The 20,317-nt window shown below is 43.8% G+C and overlaps 1 protein-coding gene across 29 annotated transcripts in view; it reads left to right on the top strand.

The window, feature by feature from the left end:
* Positions 1-20,317, top strand: part of JAKMIP3 (Janus kinase and microtubule interacting protein 3) — a 158,506-nt gene that overhangs the window by 11,896 nt on the left and 126,293 nt on the right. The window contains exon 1 of one of the 29 annotated variants that reach the window (XM_065552150.1): positions 8,081-8,161. The exons of the other annotated variants lie outside the window; for them this stretch is intronic. The gene's annotated coding sequence lies outside the window, so the exon portion shown is untranslated. Of the gene's footprint in view, positions 1-8,080; positions 8,162-20,317 lie in introns of those variants that run through there. 29 annotated transcript variants of the gene reach the window in all.

Raw genomic sequence — 20,317 nt, 5'->3', positions numbered from 1 at the left:
TTCTCTAGGACATCAGTGCTGTGCATGTCTACACTTAAAATCTTACAGCGGCACAACTGGACTACTTCAGTGTAATCACTCACTATGGCAGTGAGAGGGGTTTTCCCATTACTTCGTTAATCCACCTCTCCTACAGGTAGTAGCTAGGTCAACAGAAGAATTATTCCATTAGCCTAATGCTGTCTACCATAGGCCGACTTCTGCTCGCACCGGTGGGTGCTCGACCCCCACCCCTGCCCCCAGCCCCACCCCAACTCCGCCCCTGCCCCAATCCCATTCCAACCCCTTCCCCAAAGTCCCCCCAACTCTACCCCCTTCTTGCCCCTATTCCGACTCCTTCTCCAAATCACCGCCCCGGCCCTGCCTCCTCCCCTGAGCGCGCCGTGTTCCTGCTCCTCTCCCCACCCTCCTGGAGCTTGCTACACTGCCAAACAGCTGTTTGGTGGTGGGCAAGCTTTGGGAGGTAGGCGGAGGAGTGGGGATGCGGCACACTCAGGGGAAGAGGCAGAGGAGGAGGTGAGGTGAGGGGGGGAGAGGAACTTGCCTGCTGGTGGGTGCAGAGCACCCACTAATTTGCTGTCTACACCAGGGTTTAGGTCAGCATAGCTGCATCTCTCAGGGGTGTGGATTTTTCACACATCTGAGAGATGTACTATGCCAGTGTAAATTCCCAGGGTAGACTAGCCTTCAGATACTGATCTTCCTCAATTCCTATTGCATCTAGTGAGAGTTGAGAGCCCTCAGCACCTCATGGAATCACGTTGCATAGTTGCCTACAGCCCCTTGGGATCATTTTTTCACACAGGGAAGCCTATACCATGACTGAGTTTCTGAACTGCTTGCCACCATGGAAGGATTCCCCATTCATGCTTAATCAGTGAATTATACACAGCAATGTTTATGTGCTTTGGATGCCTTCCTCTAACTCTCCCCACAGTCCTCTGAGGTTCTAGTGTATGTGGAACTTATCCTTCTAACAAAAAATTACGTATTCATCTAACAAAAAATTTAATATTTAACAATACAGTACAAAAAATCAGACTAATATACAGTCATGGCTTGCTATAAAACATATACCAAGATTTTCTAAAATAAAGCACAACACATCACAGCAAAGGACACTTCTGTATATGTGGTCCATGTTACCTAGCAACTGCAGCCATTTAGATGAAGAAAGCTTTAAATATTCAGCAATTTTATTTTTTAAGCCACTGCAAGTTCTCTGTAGATTTGTTTAAAAATCTTTGGTTCCAAGCCCTTTTGGGTGAACTTCTTTTTAAAAAGTAAATGGGCTGCAAATACACTAATCATACTGAAGAATGTGTTGTCATCTTTAAATCCAGGCAGCAACAAGTACCAGGTCAGTCCAAACAGTCTGAATACAGCTAATTCATCCCTTGCAAATAGTATTGTCTGGGTCTTGTCTTTAAATAAATGAATTAGCAAAGAACACAATACTGCTTTGTTTTATTGTAGTTGAGAAGAATGTGGGGCTGTTGACATTTTTAGCTCTGAAGTGTGAAGTGGAGAGGGATGGAATAGGCATTCTAAACCAGGGCTAATCCACGAACACTGGTGTTTTCAGCAGCCTGTGATTAAGTCAATTACTGGGACAACCTGAGTGCTTGATTCATATCACTTCAAATATTTTTAAATCCCTTCTCCCCACAATATGTATACAGGCAGAGAACAACTGGGTATAATTTTAAAAACGGGAGCAATCACTGATATGAAGTCTAAAGGATCAGAGGGGTAGCCGTGTTAGTCTGGATCTGTAAAAAGCGACAAAGAGTCCTGTGGCACCTTATAGACTAACAGACATATTGGCGCACAAGCTTTCGTGGGTGAATACACACTTCGTCAGATGCATGTCACCCACGAAAGCTTATGCTCCAATATGTCTGTTAGTATAAGGTGCCACAGGACTCTTTGTCGCTTTTTACAAGTCTAAAGGAAGCATCCTACTGGTACTCCCTATATAAATTTAAGTACTTTAGTATTCTGCAGTAGTAGTCCAAAGGATTGCTACGGACAGTAGTGATATTTTCGGGTTTCAAACTATTGCTGTATTTCTTGATTAAAGGTTTCTAAATGCATTTCATAAGGCATGAAATAGTCTGATATTCTATTGCAGTGTTTTCTTATAAAATAATTCATGTTCAAATTGTTCTTAAACCATACTGGTCCTGTTCTTTTTCTTTCATTAGCACCAATTACTCCACAAATTTCAACAGATTTATCTCTGATTTACACCAGTATAAGGGAGAAGGGAATCAGGGATTTGCATAAAGCCCTCAAACTATATGTAATTGTAAAATTCTGCAGTAGAATCAGTGATTTACATTTGAAATAGGCAGGTGTTGGAACACTCTAGATATCAGCTGTCAGCAGGTGTTCTCTCTTCCCGTCCAAACCTGGCCTACACATATATACACTGGGCCACATGAGATGCAATGTTATGTTACCTCTAACAGACAGACATTAGTATATGTAATAAGGCTGTTATGGGCACGTCTTCTCTTTTCCTTATTGTCAGTTGATCACTAAACCAGTGGTCCCCAAAGTTTGTATCTTGTCTCCCCTTAACCCTGTAACCTCCCCCGCTACATGGAGCCAGGAGCGGAACAGCAGCTCCGGGAGGCGGGGACACAGACAGGGGTAAGGGGGCTGAGGCTGGGGCCATGGCTGAGGGTGGGAATGGACCCTCAGCTGCAGGCCGAGATCTATAGCCATGGCTGGGTGCGTAGCCCAGGGGTGGGGTGGGCAGCCGGGGCTGAGGCCAGGAGCGGAGTTGGGCAATGCTTTCTCCCCGCCTCCTGTAGTGGCAGGTCTAGGCCTCAGCTGCACCCCTCCAAATGTTACTCTGTGCCCCCCTGGGTACACCCCACAGAATGAAGACCTCTGCACTAGACTAATAAACATTTGAGCTTGGCGGTGTGTAGTGTATGTCAGTTAACCTAGAATTTGAATATGTCTGCTTCTGGCAATATGAAAGGAGTGTTCCATTACTCTGTTGCCATGTTAATCTACTGGCTGACAAGCTGCTCCTCCTATCTGACAGTGAGAGTCTTTGTCAGGTGCTGTGAAAAGCATCCAGTATTCTCTCTCCTGATCCTTCTTCCTCTTGTTCATTTTAGCTGACCAGATCAAACCTTTTTGACGTCTCTTCCCAAAGGGAGGGTTAAATGGCCTTTGTTTGATAGACCTCTGGCCACCTTGTTGCATTACACTTAATCTATTTTTTCAGAGGCCGCCTATCACTGCCCTGGTCTGTCTGCAATGCCTGGTGACACTGAGTTGTCATCTCCACAAGTAATAGCTGATGTGGGTGATTGAGAGGAAGTGCTGACTTTGAAAATGCTAAGTCCCTGTAGTGGGAGATGGGCAGCAGGAGGAGGCTTTTGAAATCCATGGAGTTCTGTGGGGTTGTGTCCACTCTCCACCATGTGCTTTCTGCTGTGCATTCAGGGGACAAGGTCCTTTCTAAGAACCATTATTGAAGTTCACACTGGCAGACATCTTCTTGCCAGGTCACTGTTGATGATCTTAAATACTGTAATGATTATTTTTAAAATATGTAATATGTGGTTATAGGAGTCACATAGGCATCTATTATAGTGGTGTTATAATGACTCTGTGATGGGTTTGGTCACAGAGACCCCTGTGGGACTATTACCTGATGTGCTGAGACTACCTCTGAGCCCATTTTCTCTGCCAGTTTGGGCCTCCAGAACCCTGCCTTGTTGAGCCAGACACTCCAATCTGCTCCAACCCAGACTCAGGATCTGAACCACGTGCCTCAAAGCTGCAGCCTTAATTGAAAATGGCCTAGCAAGTGCTCTTGTCTCTAGCACCCAGACACCCAGCTCCCAATGGGATCCAAATCCCAAATAAATCTGTTTTACTCTGTATAAAGCTTATACAGGGTAAACTCATAAATTGTCCACCCTCTATAACACTGATAGAGAGAGAGATATGCATAGCTGTTTGCTCCCCAGGTATTAATTTCTTACTCTGGGTTAATTAATAAGCAAATGTGATTTTATTAAGTATAAAAAGTAGGATTTAAGTGGTTCCAAGTAATAACAGACAGAACAAAGTAAGTTACCAAGCAAAATAAAACAAAACACGCAAGTCTAAGCCTAATACATTTAAGAAACTGAATACATGTAAATCTCACCCTCAGAGATGTTCCAATAAGCTTCTTTCACAGACTAGACTCCTTTCTAGTCTGGGTCCAACAATCACTCATACCCCCATAGTTACTGTGCTTTGTTCCAGTTTCTTTCAGGCATCTCTTTGGGGTGGAGAGGCCATCTCTTAAGCCAGCTGAAGATAAAATGGAGTGGCATCCAGGGCCTTTTATATTCTCTCTCTTGTGGGTGGAAACCCCTCTGTTCTTCTGTACAAAGTCACAGCAACAAGATGGAGTTTGTAACATGTCCATGAATGATTCAGTGTTTTGCAAGCTGATGCCATTTTTTATATGTTAGTTTGAACGTTCCTGGGAAAGCTCAGATGTGGATTGGCATCTCCCAAAGTCCATTGTCAGTTAAATGTTTCTTGATTGGGCGCTTACTGAGAATAGTCCTTTCTCAAGAAGCTGACCAAATGCTTCACTGAGGCTATTTAGAATCAAACACATTGAGATACAAGTACATAGCCAATATTTATAACTTCAAATACAAAAATGATACACACATACAGACAGCATAATCATAACCAGCAAATTACAACCTTTCCATAAACACCCCACTTGTCCTCCTCTGTACAACACCTGGTGCAACCATAGTACCCTGGTTGCAACAATGATCTATACGGTCACAGTTCATGTCAGTAACACCACAGACTCATCATTGCATCTGTAGGATTCAGGCATCCTTGATTTCCTTGCATCTTAAAACATGCAGGCTTTAGCTTTAGCAATACAAATAAATAGATGAGACAAGACTAGACTTGTAACCTGTGGGACTATATTAAAACCGCCGTGGCTTCCAATGTGCAAAAAATAAGGCAGTTATAACAATGATGCACCTCAGCAAAAGTTAGAGAGGGAACATGTATTGATGCAACTAGCCAGGAGAACAGGCACAACAAGGTCTTTACATCATAGGGACAGGTTTCAGAGTAACAGCCGTGTTAGTCTGTATCCGCAAAAAGAACGGGAGTACTTGTGGCACCTTAGAGACTAACAATTTTATTTGAGCATAAGCTTTTGTGGGCTACAGCCTACTTCATCAGATGCATGTAGTGGAAAATACAGTAGGAAGATGTATATATACACAGAGAACATGAAACAATGAGTGTATTTTCCTACTGTATTTTCCACTACATGCATCTGATGAAGTAGGCTGTAGCCCACGAAAGTTTATGCTCAAATAAAATTGTTAGTCTCTAAGGTGCCACAAGTATTCCCGTTCTTTTATCATAGGGACAGTATTTTTTAAGTTAATCCTAAAACTGAGGAGGGAAATTATTTAAAAGAATATATAATACCCCAACATGGCCAGCATGTTTGCTATCGTGCCACCAGCAGAGTTCTGGCACATTCTGGATCTGGGCCTTTCAGCCACCTTCCCCATAGTCTGAGTTTATGGACAGTAATAGTGATTTGTTATATTTTCATCAGTCTTCATGATGGCATGTTTCCTCATTCACTGGTTTACATGTGAACTGGAAATCTATAACTGACCTTGCAAGGTGCAGAGCAATTCCTAAGTGCAGACCTCCATAGGCTCTCATTGACTTCTACTCCAATGGAGGATTGGGACCTTTGCAAAATCATGTTAGTGGTTACTGTAATATTAAACAGCATAAAAGAGTGAACATAGTTTATTTCAGGGTTCCATTTGGACAGCTAAGATTTCTTCATTTCTAATCATTCATTGTAGATGAGGTCTGATTTGAAATCCTGATTTCAAATGTTTTATTTATTTATTTATTTTGAGACACAGATTTACATTGCTGGCTTGATTTTATGTTGGTTTTAATAAGCTAGTCAAATATTAGCCTAGACTTCCTTCTGTCCTTCAAGGCACCTACGTGATATTGAAAGTTAAAGGGGACAAAACTGCTTCATTTCAGAATCAAGCGTAAGTATGATATTTAATCTCACTTTATTAATAAGTTAAAAAATGACAGTGAGCAAAGGGCTACAAAGTAGTAAGGAGGTTGTGGGGATGGCACGGGAAAGCTAGATTAGAGACTGCTCTTCTGGCAACAGGGAAGAGTGTTCTTTATGTAGCTGCTCTTTGTATTTTATGGTACTGTGAATTTCAGCATAATGTTTACATCAAATCAAGTTCTCACTTCACTAGGAAAATAAACAAAGAAAGGAAAGGTTATATTTCATGGGTCATCAAGTCCATGTAGCTTATCTGTGGTTATTGGAGCTCAGACTTTCGCTTTGTTATTCAGTTGGTTGACACAGATACAAACTTGCAAATTATCCTAATTTAAACTGAAGGCAACTGCAGCTAGGAAAATACCAAGTTTGATTAATAATTAAGCCTCTTTCATGTTTTTAAAATACTAAGGGGCAAATCCTAGGTTGGTGGAAATTGACACAGCTCCAATTTAAACCAGCTGAGGATCTGGCTGTACATTCTGAAATGTCTGAGTAAACTATTGGCAGAGTAAAAAGAACAATAGGACTCAATATAGTAGGGTTGGATTTTGAGAGCTCCTGAGCACCCATTGTTTCCACTGACTTGAAGTTGTGGAGTCTTGACACCTCTGAAAATCAGGCCTCTAGTATCTAAATACAGTATTGCCAGCCCCGGGGGTTCATGATTCAGTACCCAAAATATCATGACATTGCCTTAAATAGTAAGAGATTTTTTTAAAAACCAATACGTTTTAGGTTCTCTTTCTTTGCCTTCAGGTTTCTGAGCCTTTAAGTCACATTTTCAAACTCTTCTCCACAATCACAAGGGCTAAAAACTTATTTGTTTTAAGTGAACGCTGAGATTCATATGCAATCTCTGGGGCATTAAGAAAAACACCAAATACCACAAGACTCTCAATAAATTTCAAGTGTTTTTCTTCACATGGATTCAGATGAATATAAAAATAATAATGTGACATCAAGGTGTGCAGCAGTTTAATTCAAGAAACAACAAACAAAAGAATGTGTATTGAAGTTTTCCTCCCTTCATTAACTTTCATATTATTTTTCCTTCTTAAATAAAAATGTTTGGTGCCATCAAAAGGATCCTCATTAGAAATATTGATCTGACATTTGTTTAGCAGTAACAAGCTAATTTTGCTGATGATAAAATTATGTAAAATATAGACATGTTTATAACACACCGTGAGGGTCGGATGAGGAGGAGGAGTTAAGATTTTACAAAATAATGAAAAGTTCCAGGGCCAGATTCTTTTCCTGATTGTCCTCTTTGCGTTGCCCTGGCAGGACAAAGGGGCCGGAAATCAGCTAGATTTGTGGCTAAGAATCCCCTTGGCATGGGGAAGTTCTCAGCTGGAGTACCCAGCCCCTGTGCCACTCCACTTCCAGCCTTGTTGGTGGGGGTGGGGGTGGTCGGAGTGTGGTGTGATTTGGCAATCACCAGCTGGAATAGATCCCCTTAGGGAAATTTTTCAGCAGGAGCAGATAAGGCCAGTGCCAGGAGCAGAGCCAGCTAACTGGGTCTCTAACTACATCATGCCTCTTCCCCATGCTTTGAGAGTATCTTGGTGCAAGAGAGAATTTAGGCCACTATTTTTATTTGGCTTTAACTGTATCACAAACACTCACAAATCCAGAGCTGTCTGAATTTGCAGCATAACTCCTCTTAGACTCCCTTGGAGTTATAAGACTCTACCTTTTCTTTAGATGCAGTGCAGATACATGTTAGAAAAATATTATTTCTCAGACAATACTCTTTCCAAACAGGCTTACATTTTATTTTTCTGAAATAAACTCTTCCCAGTTGTCATAATGTAACTGGATTGGGAGGGTTTAGTGAAGATGTCTCAGAGGACAGCAGAGAAATGGATCGTGGAAAGAGATCCTCCCCTTGATATAGTGACAGTTTGGTAAGTTCCATCTGAAAAATAAAAGCTGATCTCTTTGCTGAGTCATAGACCCTTCGGAGCTGAAGTGCAATAGCTGGAGTTTAGACAAGAAAGGAAATACTAATGTTCTTAAATTAAAGCAAAGGTGAGGAAAGCTTTATTCTGTAATTTTTTTATAGGTTAGCTTACTTTTGTCTTAATAAGATTTTCTTTAAAACCTTATTGTCAAACTGGTTGTCAAATAATATTATAAGGCTAATTCAGTCTGTATAGCTTCACATTGATTTTCATGTATAACAGAGCTTTGGAATGCATAGCTCTTCTAGGGCAAATATAGAAGGAATATTTGAATCATGATAGCTGGCTTCTAGGGTATGTCTATACTGCAATTAAAAACCTGTTGCTAGCCTGTGCCAGCTGACTTGGGCTTGCGGGGCTCGGGCTATGGTGCTGTTTAATTGCAGTGGAGATGACCAGGCTCTGGCTCGAGCCTGGGCTGTAGGCCTTGCAAGATGGCAGGATCCCAGAGCTTGGGCTGCAGCTGCTGGAACATCTACACCACAATTAAACAGCCCCGCAGCCTGAGCCCCACGAGCCCAAGTCATAGAATCATAGAATATCAGGGTTGGAAGGGACCTCAGGAGGTCATCTAGCCAACTCCTGCTCAAAGCAGGACCAACCCCAACTAAATCATCCCAGCCAGGGCTTTGTCAAGCCAGGCATTAAAAACCTCTAAGGATGAAGATTCCACCACTTCCCTAATTAACCCATTCCAGTCAGCTGGCATGGGCCAGCTGTGATGTCTAAATGCAGTATAAACATATCTATGGACTTCATCCCTCTGCTAAGGCGGAATATAGTGCTTCAACTGGAAATATCAAAAATTAAATTGCTACTAAACCTGATCCTGGGTACATTGAACACTGTTTTATTTGTGCTTATTTTATACTGTACCGTTCTAGCCATTGAGTGATATATAAGTTAGAGACTTGGTACAGAATAATATGGTTCCTAAAGATGGAAAAGCTATCTAAGAGGCAGCTGCAGATGGAAAATGGGTACTTTGCCAACTGGGCAGACTGGATAATTAGAGGAACTGATCAGAACATTTCCTTCAAAACAAAAATTTTGACAGAAGACATAGTTAATGGAAAAATGTTTTTTTGTTTTCTTACCAGATCTAGTAACCAGACTGAAGGGTCAGGTGGATAGTTTCCCCAGTGGTGGAATTTGCTAGTACCAGAGGAACTGTCTATTCTATGCCTGTGTTTTGCTTTTGATTTACAATCGACTTCCTCAGTGTTCTGTGATCTCTCCATGCCTTCCTTAACTCTACAAGTGTCTGTTTCAATCTAGTTGTCCTAGGGGTTTCTCCAGCCTTTGGAGCAGGTTTTCAGGATCTGCAGGTACAGTAGCTATATTTGTGCTTGAAGTTATGCTGTAGCAGTTCAGATAAGCATTTGACCTGTCTTATCTGAAGCTTGTCCATCTCCTTAAGCTTACAGAATGGGGTTTGAAATCCAAAGAACAGGCTTGTTAACAGTATTTTTGGATCCATTTGAGTAATAAATTCAGGAACCAAACATTCAACCAGCGGAGTATAAAGATGGAAGGAGGGAGTTAAATTACTCGGTAGAGGACATGTTTAAGCTACTTACTGTAAGGAAATTGTACACATTCAGAGTATGTCTACACAAGGATAAAAGCCCTGTGGCACTGCTGTAGCTGGCCCAGGTCAGCTGACTCAGGCTTGTGAGGCTTGGGCTGTGGAGCTAAAAATCGCTGTGTAGACATCTGAGCATGGGTGGAGCCTAAGCTCTGGGACCCTTCACCCTTGCAAGGTCCCAGAGCGCAGACTCCAGCCTGAGTTCAAACATCTACACAATGATTTTTCAGCCTCGGAGCCTGAGCTCCATGAACCTAAGTCAGCTGACCAGAGCCAGACGCGGGTTTTTTATTCCCATCTAAACATATCCATAATTTACAAGCACCTCTTGATCACAATTAAAATGTGACAGTTACCATTTGAAATTTAACTAGCATTTTTGTCGATCTGTAGCTCTACCCTATGCTATATATAGAGAAAAAACATTTGTCATGGTGAATACTTTCAAAAGAAAAATGCCAACCTTTTAAATGGTGATCACTTGTCTTTTGCAACCTTAATAATGTTCAAACTTTGTTAAAAGAACATTATTAAGGTTGCAAAAGACAAATATGCAAAAGTTAGGAAATGCCAGAATTAAGATTGCACAGTAGGTTTCTCTGGGGGTTTTTTGGTGTGTAATTTCTTGAAGTTTTGAAAAAGCAAACCGCATTAACAGACAATTCCCTCAGGTGTTGTCATGCTGACATTCAGATGGGTCATCAGCAGGGTTGGAACCTTTAGATCCTCTACATATACCTCTGTTACTTGAGATAACAGAACCACTGTTAGTAATAGATTGTCATCCTCAGTGTGGACCTGCACTGGAGGGAAATGAGGGACTTATTTTGAGATTGAGTTTCATAGCTATTTGCTGACAGCAGAGGAGTATGTCTCAGGACTCTTGGGTGCCTTTCCATGCTCTGGAGGGGAGTGTGATCTAGTGGACATAGACTCTTCTGACCATTTCCCCCAAGCTTGAGCCATTCTGCCTTGGCCTCTCCAGCCTGTCTCCATAGCATGTCTCTTTCCCACTCCTAGCTCCTTATCCCGGTTCCCTTCTTGTCTACTCGGTCCCGGTCTCCATTCCTGAGGCTCTCATCCCAGTCCCAATCTCCTTGCCCAGCTAGTCCTAGTCTACCCCTCTGGCTCACTGTCTAGTCCCAATCTTCCCCTTCCCACTGCCAGTCTCTCCTCTCCCCACACCCAGTCCTAGTCTCCTTGCCAGTACTCCCAGTTCCCTCCTCTCAGCTCCTCATGTGACCTATCTCTCTTCCTTCCCAGTCCTACTCTCCCTCCCCAGTCTCAGTCTCCCACACCCCTCCAAAGCTCTTTATCCCAGTATCTTTGCCCAGGCAGTCCCAGTTCTCCCTCCATACAAAGCTCCTTGTCAAACCTCTCTCTCTCCTCCTTGTCCCTGTTTCCCCCATATTGTTCCTAATCCCAGTCTCCTCCCTTGTGTGATCTCATATCTGGCCAACTGGATCCCTCCCCTGCTCCACCCACTGGCAACCTGATCCCCTTCTGCCCAGTGCCAGTTTCCCTTCCCCCCAACTGTTCTGATTTCCTTGCCCAGCCAGTCCCAGTTTCTCTCTCGCCCTCCAGTTCTAGTATCATTAGACTTCTTGTCCCAATTTACTGCTTTCGCTCTCCTTTGGTCTGGCTTTTGTCTCCTCTTCATTCAAATCAGATGGCTTTCTCCTCTTTACCGCCAGCAAAGGGCGGGCGGAGGGGTGTCATTGAGAGCACAGGAGAGGCAGGATCCCTGTTTTCAGTTCTAGTGCCTGGCCCCACTCTGGCCTGGAGCAGCCATTACAGTGAAGGTCTGGCTTGGCCCCTATAGCCTGGGGCTGGAGCATATTCAGTTACTCTGTGGAAATCATGTATGCACAATCCAGTCAGCTTGAAAGCTGTGAGGGGATGAAGCATGCTCAGTAAGGAATTGAATCTTCAGAGATTTTAGTTGCTAAAATCAAAGAAGTCTCTCCTGAGCATGTGTGAACTGTAATTGTTTTCAAATTGGCCAAATCTGGGTGGATTTTCACAGGAATAACAGAAGGCACATTCCTGTTACAAAGGCTAACTCTGCCAAATTTGAAGTCCTGCTCCAAATCATGAGGATGCTAGAATTGTTCAAATAAAAGTTTATCAGAATTTTTAACATGGGCAAAGCAACATATTTTTCTCTACCCTTGTTCTTAGAAATGGCTGAACTGTTTAGACTGGAATTTTTAAAAAGATTCAATTCGTGGCAGACTCCCAGCGTGGAAGGAATTCAGCCCAAACTGTTAACATTTGGCAAAGTTATAAGCAACTGAAAACAGATCTTATGATGGGAAGTATCGGGCAACCTTAATAATAGGCAGCACTGCCAGCCCCGCCTATACTGTGTTGGATGTGCATTAATTAAGTCTTAGGGGGATAAGATGAACTCAGAAAGTCATTAAGGTTGCAATGGTAATGTTAATTCAGTGTAGTTTATTCAATATGTGTTGCATATTCTATGCATTTTATGATATACACTTAAGTCAATAGGAGTTTTGTCATTGACTCAAATAGAAGCAGAATCAAGCCCTTAATGAAAACCATAGTAATATGTGAACTGACAGTTTCTAAAGAAAACAGGAATAGGAAATACTGCATACCTGCAAAGTGGCTAAGTTAACATTGTCATTCAAACCTCTTGCATATCCTGGCTTTTGTGATTTATATCACTGTGTAACATTAATGTTGCATGAACACAGGGATTTTTTACATTTAATTTCTTAGATATTTAAAGAATAAAAAGGAGAAGCCATGAACAACAGAACAGAGAAATAACCATTTAAAATAAAAGGGAGGGGGGTGAAACTGCACTAACTTTGCTTTAAACAAAGGTGACTTCATTGACTAGTGATGCTATGAAAAACAAGTCATGCTGCCTGTAATGCCAAAGAGAGGAAGGGACTGGACTTGGACCCAAGATATCTAGGTCAATTCCTGGCTCTGCCACAGAATTTCTCTGTCACTCTGTGCTTCAAAGCCCCATTTTACAAATGGGGATAATATTTCCTTTCTCTCACCCTGGACTCGGATTCAGGGAAACACTTAAGTACATGCTTGGGCCACTACAAGTGTTTTACATCAGTCTGTTTATGTAAAAGGGCTTTAATGTTAGTGGAAATTACATTTGAATTCATGTGTAAGCATGATCTGAATGAATGCTTCCCTGACAGCTAGCTGGGAGCGGGAGAGACTTGGGGTGTGTTTATGTAAATACAGTTTGCTCCTGCCCTGCTTAGATAGTTAGCAGATAGAATGGTGTCGAAGTAATCAACTTTGACTGGTGTTGGGTTACAAATCACTTAAGTACTGAATGCAAGGGTAGTGAAATACAGTTACCAATGCTGTAATTAATACAGGAAAGCAGGACTGCGTGTAACCTGTCCCAAATAAGGGGGTCACCCTCAGTTGAAAGAACCTCTTTAAGCTGGGCAAATGCCAAAGCCCTGTGAAAGTAAGAGAGGTGGGGCCAGATGTCCTATCCAGGAGGCTGTAATCCTTCCTCAAGGGTCCTCCCTGGACTGGTTAAACCTGTTCCTCCCCACTGATCAAAGAAAGAGCTAAATAAGCTTCCTTAGGAGCCTCTTTGTTATTTTAAATGCTCAATCCAAGCTGAAACTATGTTGTAGTAGGACTGTGTTTCTGCCCTGCCTGCTAAGAGCTAAAAATCACTGAAATCACTTGAGATGGGGCTGTGTTTCTGCACAGCTTGCAAAGAACTGAAAATTACCAAGAGACTGATGTGCAGAGGTTACAGCAGAGAGGCAGGTAGCAGCAGAAGGTGACTGACAGTTGGCTCGTGAGGCAGAGAGGCGCACCATGCGGCCAGCAGGGCGGCTGGCGGAGAGGGGCGGAGAGGGGCGGTGAACGAGTGCTCAAGAAGCAGAGCAAGTAAGGTGCCTCTTTACTGTCCCCTCCACCCAGGGTGGGAGGTGAACTCTGCAGATGCACCTCTGAACTCTGGGTCTGCACTGACCAAGGACAGCAACTGTGAGCGGGGTGCAGATAAGGATCAGGCACGGGAAAGGGACGTTTGGGTTGCTGGACTTAAGAACCTCAGGGGAAAAGGACACTGCCCAACTTACTTCGGGATGGGTCTTTTGCTCATGGTTTATGTTTATGAACCCTGTTTGCGGTGTTTTACCAAATTAATGTCCAGTTACTTCCCTCCTTTTATTAAAAGTTTCTTTCCTACACTCAGAGTCTGTGCTTGCGAGTGGGGAAGTATTGCCTCTCAGAGGCGCCCAAGGGTAATGTGTAATTTTCCCAGGTTACTGGGTGGGGGCTTGAGATGGTTTTGTGTTGTATCGATGGAAAGGAACCTCTAGATATTGAACCCGGCCCTGGTTGCTGCTGGGTCCACCTGGCAGAAGGGTTACACATGTTAATGCCACTTTGCACTGCCAAAGTGATGGAAAACACTTATTGTGTAAATGAGAATCAGGCCCACTTAAGACCATCCCTTTTCAACACAACACTTAAAAACTCAATTATATCAAGGGACCTTAAGTCTAAATTTAAAGATAAGCACATGCTTAAATGCTGTCCTGAATAGGGATTCTGTCCTGAATTTGAGCCTTAGATTGTAAACTCTTCAATGTAGGGATTGTTCTTACTATGTGTTTAAAAAGTGTGTAGCACAATGAGGCCTCAATCTCAGTTGGGATTTAAGGGGCTACTGTGATACAGTTTAATAATAATATGTAGGCAGACACTCCAATGAATCTTAAAAATATATGATTTTGCTATTGGATAATCTATAGTGGCATGTTAGCTCTAGACCCTACTGTTTAAATGATACAAGTCTGGGGTGGATGTGAGACATCAGTAGAGGTAAGGACCGTCACAGAAATTCCTTTTCATTTTAGTGTGGGTGGACTCCAGAATACTATTATAGAACATATTATAGTTGAATATTACCTAGCAGCAGGCCCACAGACTAATATTAACTTGAGATGGAAAGGGCCAATTATCTGTACCCATGCATGCTGGGAAGTCTGTGGTTAATGTTCAGTGAAGAGTGGAAGTAGGAGTAAAAAAAAGCAAACAATGATAGTCCTGATAGAGAAGGAAAGTGAATACCTAGCTATGTCGCCTGGGTGAACCTAACATTCTGATTTATTTCCTTGTAGGAGAGTGCTATGTTTTAAGAAAAATCTGTGACTAATGATAGTGGAGAAATCAGGGTTCAACCTGACAGTTGAGATGGGGCCTTCCAAATTATTATTGTGAAAAAAATGATCTTGCAAGTTCTGCAACTATTTTCTTGGTAAATGTCACTGAGGAAATTATGAACTACAAAGACACAGATTCTGTGACAGAAACCATGGCTGGTGGGTATCATAGGCACAGGAAGGCTTTGCCTTCTCAAACAGCCTGCCACCCCCCCTGCCCATGCTCCACCCCTAGGCCCCATCCTGTCTGCTGTTTCCTTTGTGCCAGAGGCTGGGGCAGGCAGGCTGGGGGCCGCGGTGCATTCCCAGGGCCACACCACGCCAGCTGTCCTCTTGGCCCTGGGGCTGCTCCGGCCACGTTGCCTGCCCAGCGCTGGGGCTTCTCTGGCCAGAGAGCGCCTTCAGGGGCAGGGCAGATGGGGGTCAGGACAGGCAGCGTAGCCCAGGGAGGCTGGGGCCGTGCTGCCCGTCTCTCTGGCGCTCCAGGGCCGGGGGCGGGAGGGTGCTGGGGCCACGCTGCCTGGCTCTCCGGGGCCGCAGAGGGCGCTAGCCTGGGGCAGGAGTTAACGGTCACAGTGGTGGGGGAGCTGGGGGCACTGGGCAGGGGCCAGAGGCACAGTGGGGGCTGGGTTCCAGTGGGTGTGGAAGGAGATAGGACCTCGGGTGGAAGGGGCAGGGCTGGGGGACTAGCCTCCCAAAGCCAGGGATTCACCCATGACAGAAACACAAACAACAAACCTTTCTGCAGGTTCGGCCAATTGTGGCTTCCACTGGCCGCGGTTCGCCGCTCCAAGCCAATGGGGGCTTCACAGGAAGCAGTGCGGACCAAGGGATGTGCTGGCTGCTGCTTCCTGCAGCCCCCATTGGCCAGGAACGGCGAGCCGTGATCGGCCTAACCTGCGGATGCAGCAGTTAAACAAACTAGCCTGGCCCGCCAGAGGGCTTACCCTGGCAGGCTGCGGGCCAAAGGTTGCTGATCCCTGCTGTAGAGGTTTCTTAAAATGCTGAATGAAGACTAATAGTTGTAGGAAATATATTTTTAAAAAGCTGATTTAAAAGTTAAACAAACCAGAAGTCAAAATGTAAGTGGTGGCCACAGATTTGTAGAATGTTTTCCCCACAGCCTGGTGTAGCCAGTTGGCTTGTCAATTTCAGTGTTTTGTTAAAACAAAATTAGGAACATTAAACAGGTGATTCAGACTCATGGCACTGATCTCTAGAGCTTCATAGCTGTGATTTCAGTGCACAGAACTGCACATCAGGAAGGGTTTTGCTGGAGTTGTTAGGGTTCTAATCTATTCTTGGAGTAAATATGTTGAGCCAAATTCTTCCCCCATGTCATAGCAGCAGGAGGAGGATGATAGGAAAAACTATAAAGAATGAAGTGGATGCGTGAAGAGGAAATAAACATCAGCAAAGGGGAAAATGAGCAACAATTATATGTATTGGAAGAGGAAGTAGATCTGGAAAGGCACAATCACATGCACATGATCCTTCTTTCCCTCTTTTCCTGTTCACTTCTCTCTTGGTTGATTGGAAGTGGCATGTATTTTATCAGCAAAAAGAATATCACCTGCTGCTAGGGTGACCAGACAGCAAAGGTGAAAAATCGGGACAGGGGGTGGGGAGTAATAGGAGCCGATATAAGAAAAAGACCCAAATATCAGGACTGTCCCTATAAAATCAGGACATCTGGTCACCCTACCTGCTGCACAAACTGCCATACGAAATCAGACCATCTACAATGGTCTAACTAATCTAGCATATATTCTCTCAAAGCAGCAAATGCTGCATAGGGAGGAGGAAAACATCAGTAATGCATCTTGTTGTGAAATACTCTCCCAGATTATTTATTTTGTGGGAAGAGAGAGAGAGCGGGAAAGGGTGAAGAAAGGATTTAATTCTAGCCAGCTGTTAGTGATTAGCTTATACCCTAAAGCACAAGGATTGATATCTCTAGGTTAATTATGCATTTCATTTTAAATTTTCTTTTCTCTTTTTAAAATGTGTTGTCTTTTAGAGTCATTAGATTGCGTCTTGGTCTTGTAAATGGGAACGTTCTGTTGACCTGTAATCACTTATTAATTTATATACCTCTGTCATCCATCTTTTTTTATCTTCTTTATTACATCCCCTAATTTTTTTCCACCCCATTGTTCTATTTATAATATAGTTCTTTCAGAAGCATGCAATATTAATATTGAGTATATAACATTTATTTTACTGTCGTATTATAATGTTTTTCTTCTCATTTCCTATCCCCTGCTCAATACAGCTTAACATCTTATTCACCTGTTAGGCTGCATATCCAACAGATGTTCACAATGATGACTTGCTCTTTTCTCTACAAGTTTACAGATACCTACACATAAAGGTTTTGGACTATGTCAAATTGTGTCTTCTAATGCATATTATCTTGTACTAGTCAATACAGAATTACATATTGCCTAATTACTTTCTTTTGCTAGTGTTTGTTTGACACTCCTACCTAGTCCTGACTGGCCTACATAATTTTATGTTCCCAGCAAATTTTGACACCTTACTATTCATTCTCTCTTCCAGGTGACCAATAAATAGTTCATACACCGCCACTCTTACTGCTGAGCCTTGAAGTTCTCTGTTATTAATTTCTTTGCACACAAATTGGCCATTTATTCCTACTGTTTGCTTCCTACTCTTCCTTTAATAACCAATGAGTTATAACTTGAGTGTCACTGCTAAATGCAAGTTTGAACAGATGGTTTAGAATGAGTATTTAATAACCAATTAAGTACATATGCACCCAACCTGTGAAATTCAGACCTGAATGAGAATTTCACAGCATCATGGTTTAGGATTATTTGGGTCTGCGAGTTGGTTTAAGATTATCTCTGTTAGTGATGAACTCCACCCAAGGACCACAATGTGACCTCCTTACACCCATTAGTGAGCAGGTATTCGTATAAGCTAGTCCTAGTGACATCACTGGATTAACTTGTGAATGTAGATGTCACCAGTGGGAGAGGAGATTCACAGTACTTTACCTGTTTTAGAAATGTATTGTGAATGGTTTTCTGAACTATTGCATCTTTTACTGGTAAAAAAAATAAAAAAGAGGCTTAGCCGTGGTATAATTCTTAAAACCATTTAAAAGGTGGACACAGCGTTCATTATTCTCCACTACAGATGCTGGTTTTCATTATTAAAAACATATTTGTTAAGGTGCTTAAATATTAACTGGCAAAGCAGCTTTAAAATTGGCCTTTGCAGATTGGAGCCATTCCAGTACAAAGCAACCAGAAAAGTAATATATAAATGAACTATCCTCCAAGATATTCATGTGTATTTAATGTTTACTGATAGAGTAATCAGTCAAGGAAATAAGAAGATGGGATGGAGATTTCCTTATGAGCCATACAATAGACGGATCACTTCTCCAATCTGTAATGAATGCAACTAATTTGCAATTACACATAGATAAGAAGATTTTCTATTGTAAAAACTCTATAGAAACCTACAATTGGGCAGTCAAGACTGCTTGGAATTTTTGGCCAGGCATTTTTAATGATACAGTTCCACATCCCTTTTTCACGTAAGTAGTAATAAATCTAGGGATGGGTCTTACTGTGTTTATGTCTGTGGCTTTAAAATAATGGAGTATGCCCTGTGCCTAAGGCTAATATACTATTCTTGATCTACCCATGAACCTATTATTAATGTAACTGCAAATTCCATGCATAGTTGTAGGATAGTAGGGGGCCCTAAATGTGTTGGTATGTTAGCAAGACTGAAATATAGGCAGGGCTGCCCAGAGGGGGGGGCAAGTGGGGCAAATTGCCCTGGGCCCCGCAGGGGCCCCCACAAGAATGTTGGAGGCTCCCTCCCGCCTCCGCCTTCCCCCCTCCCCTGGCGCCTCAGCGTGACGCATCCAGGAGCGGCCCTGGGCAGCGCTGCAGCAGTGTGGCTTGGGCGGGGCCTGAGCTCCTCCTGCTCAGAGCCGCGTGGTAAGGGGGCGGGGCTACGAGCTGCAGCTGAGCGGCGGGAGCTCAGGCCCCGCTGGAGCCACGTAGCTGTAGCACTGTCCAGGGCCGCTCCTAGACGTGGCGCGCTGAGGCTCCGGAAGAGGGGGGAGGCGGGGGACAGTGGCATGGTAAGGGGGCTGGGGCCGGGGGGGTTGGATAAGGGGCAGGGAGTCCTGGGGACAGTCAGGGCACAGGGAGGGGGCAGAGGTTCTGGGGGGGGCGGTCAGGGGACAGTGAACAGGGGGTTGGATCGTGGGCATTCCGGGGGTCTGTCAGGACTCGTCGTGGAGTGCATAGGGGTCAGGGCAGTCAGGGGACAGGGAACAAGGGGGTTCGTGGGGGGTGGGGTCCCGGGTTGGTGGTTGGGGAGGTCTCGGGGGGGGGCTGTCAGGCGACAAGGAGCAGGATGGGTCGGGGATTCTGAGGGGGGCAGTCAGGGGGCAGGAAGTGGGTGGGGGTCAGATAGGGGGCAGGGCCAGGCTGTTTGGGGGGGCACAGCCTTCCCTACCCTAAAGCTCATTCAGCAGTTTGAGGCTTGCACACAGCTATTTAACACAAAGAGCCAAGCTGTTATCTTTTCTCTTAGGGTTACCATCCCTTTCACTTCTCAAATGCCAAATTATAGTCTACATTTAATTTCAGTGCCATAGGGAGATTCATGTCAGGAGAGGGTAGCTTCGTTTAAAATTAGCCACTTTAGATTAACAGTGATAGAGCCAAGAGAGCCATGGGGGAGGGATCACATGAGAACAGCAATATCCTACGCCACCTACCTCCTTCCCAACCCTACCAAGGGAGACCCTCCCCTCCCCTGCATTCCCCGAGGCTCCAGAGGGGTTAATTCAGTGGTTCTCAAACTTTTGTACTGGTGACCCCTTTCACACAGCAAACCTCTGAGTGCGACCCCCCCTTATAAATTAAAACACTTTTTTATATATTTAACACTATTATAAATGCTGGAGGCAAAGCGGGGTTTGAGGTGGAGGCTGACAGTAATAACCTCGTGACCCCCTGAGGGGTCCCGACCCCCAGTTTGAGACCCCCTGGGTTAATTTAATTTTAGCACCCTGTGTCCATTCACATGCATGTGCTATGGGCTCATCCCAGATTCTGGAACAAGCTCAAATGCTCAGTTCATGGAGTATGTACATAAGCTATACTAAAGACAAACCCACAGTAACCGTCTCCAGTTTGTGAGGGACCCTATGGAGCCAGTCTCTAGGAAACAGCTAAATTCATGGAGGTTAAGTCCATTAATGGCTATTAGCCAGGATAGGTAAGGAATGGTGTCCCTAGCCTCTGTTTGTCAGAGGGTGGAGATGGATGGCAGGAGAGAGATCACTTGATCATTACCTGTTAGGTTCACTCCCTCTGGAGCACTTGGCATTGGCCACTGTCGGTAGACAGGATACTGGGCTGGATGGACCTTTGGTCTGACC

The sequence above is a fragment of the Chrysemys picta genome, chromosome 7 (genome assembly GCF_011386835.1).
Source record: "Chrysemys picta bellii isolate R12L10 chromosome 7, ASM1138683v2, whole genome shotgun sequence".
NCBI lineage: Eukaryota > Metazoa > Chordata > Testudines > Emydidae > Chrysemys > Chrysemys picta.
Note: the sequence above shows the minus strand (reverse complement) of the source record. Positions and strands in the feature narration are given on the sequence as shown.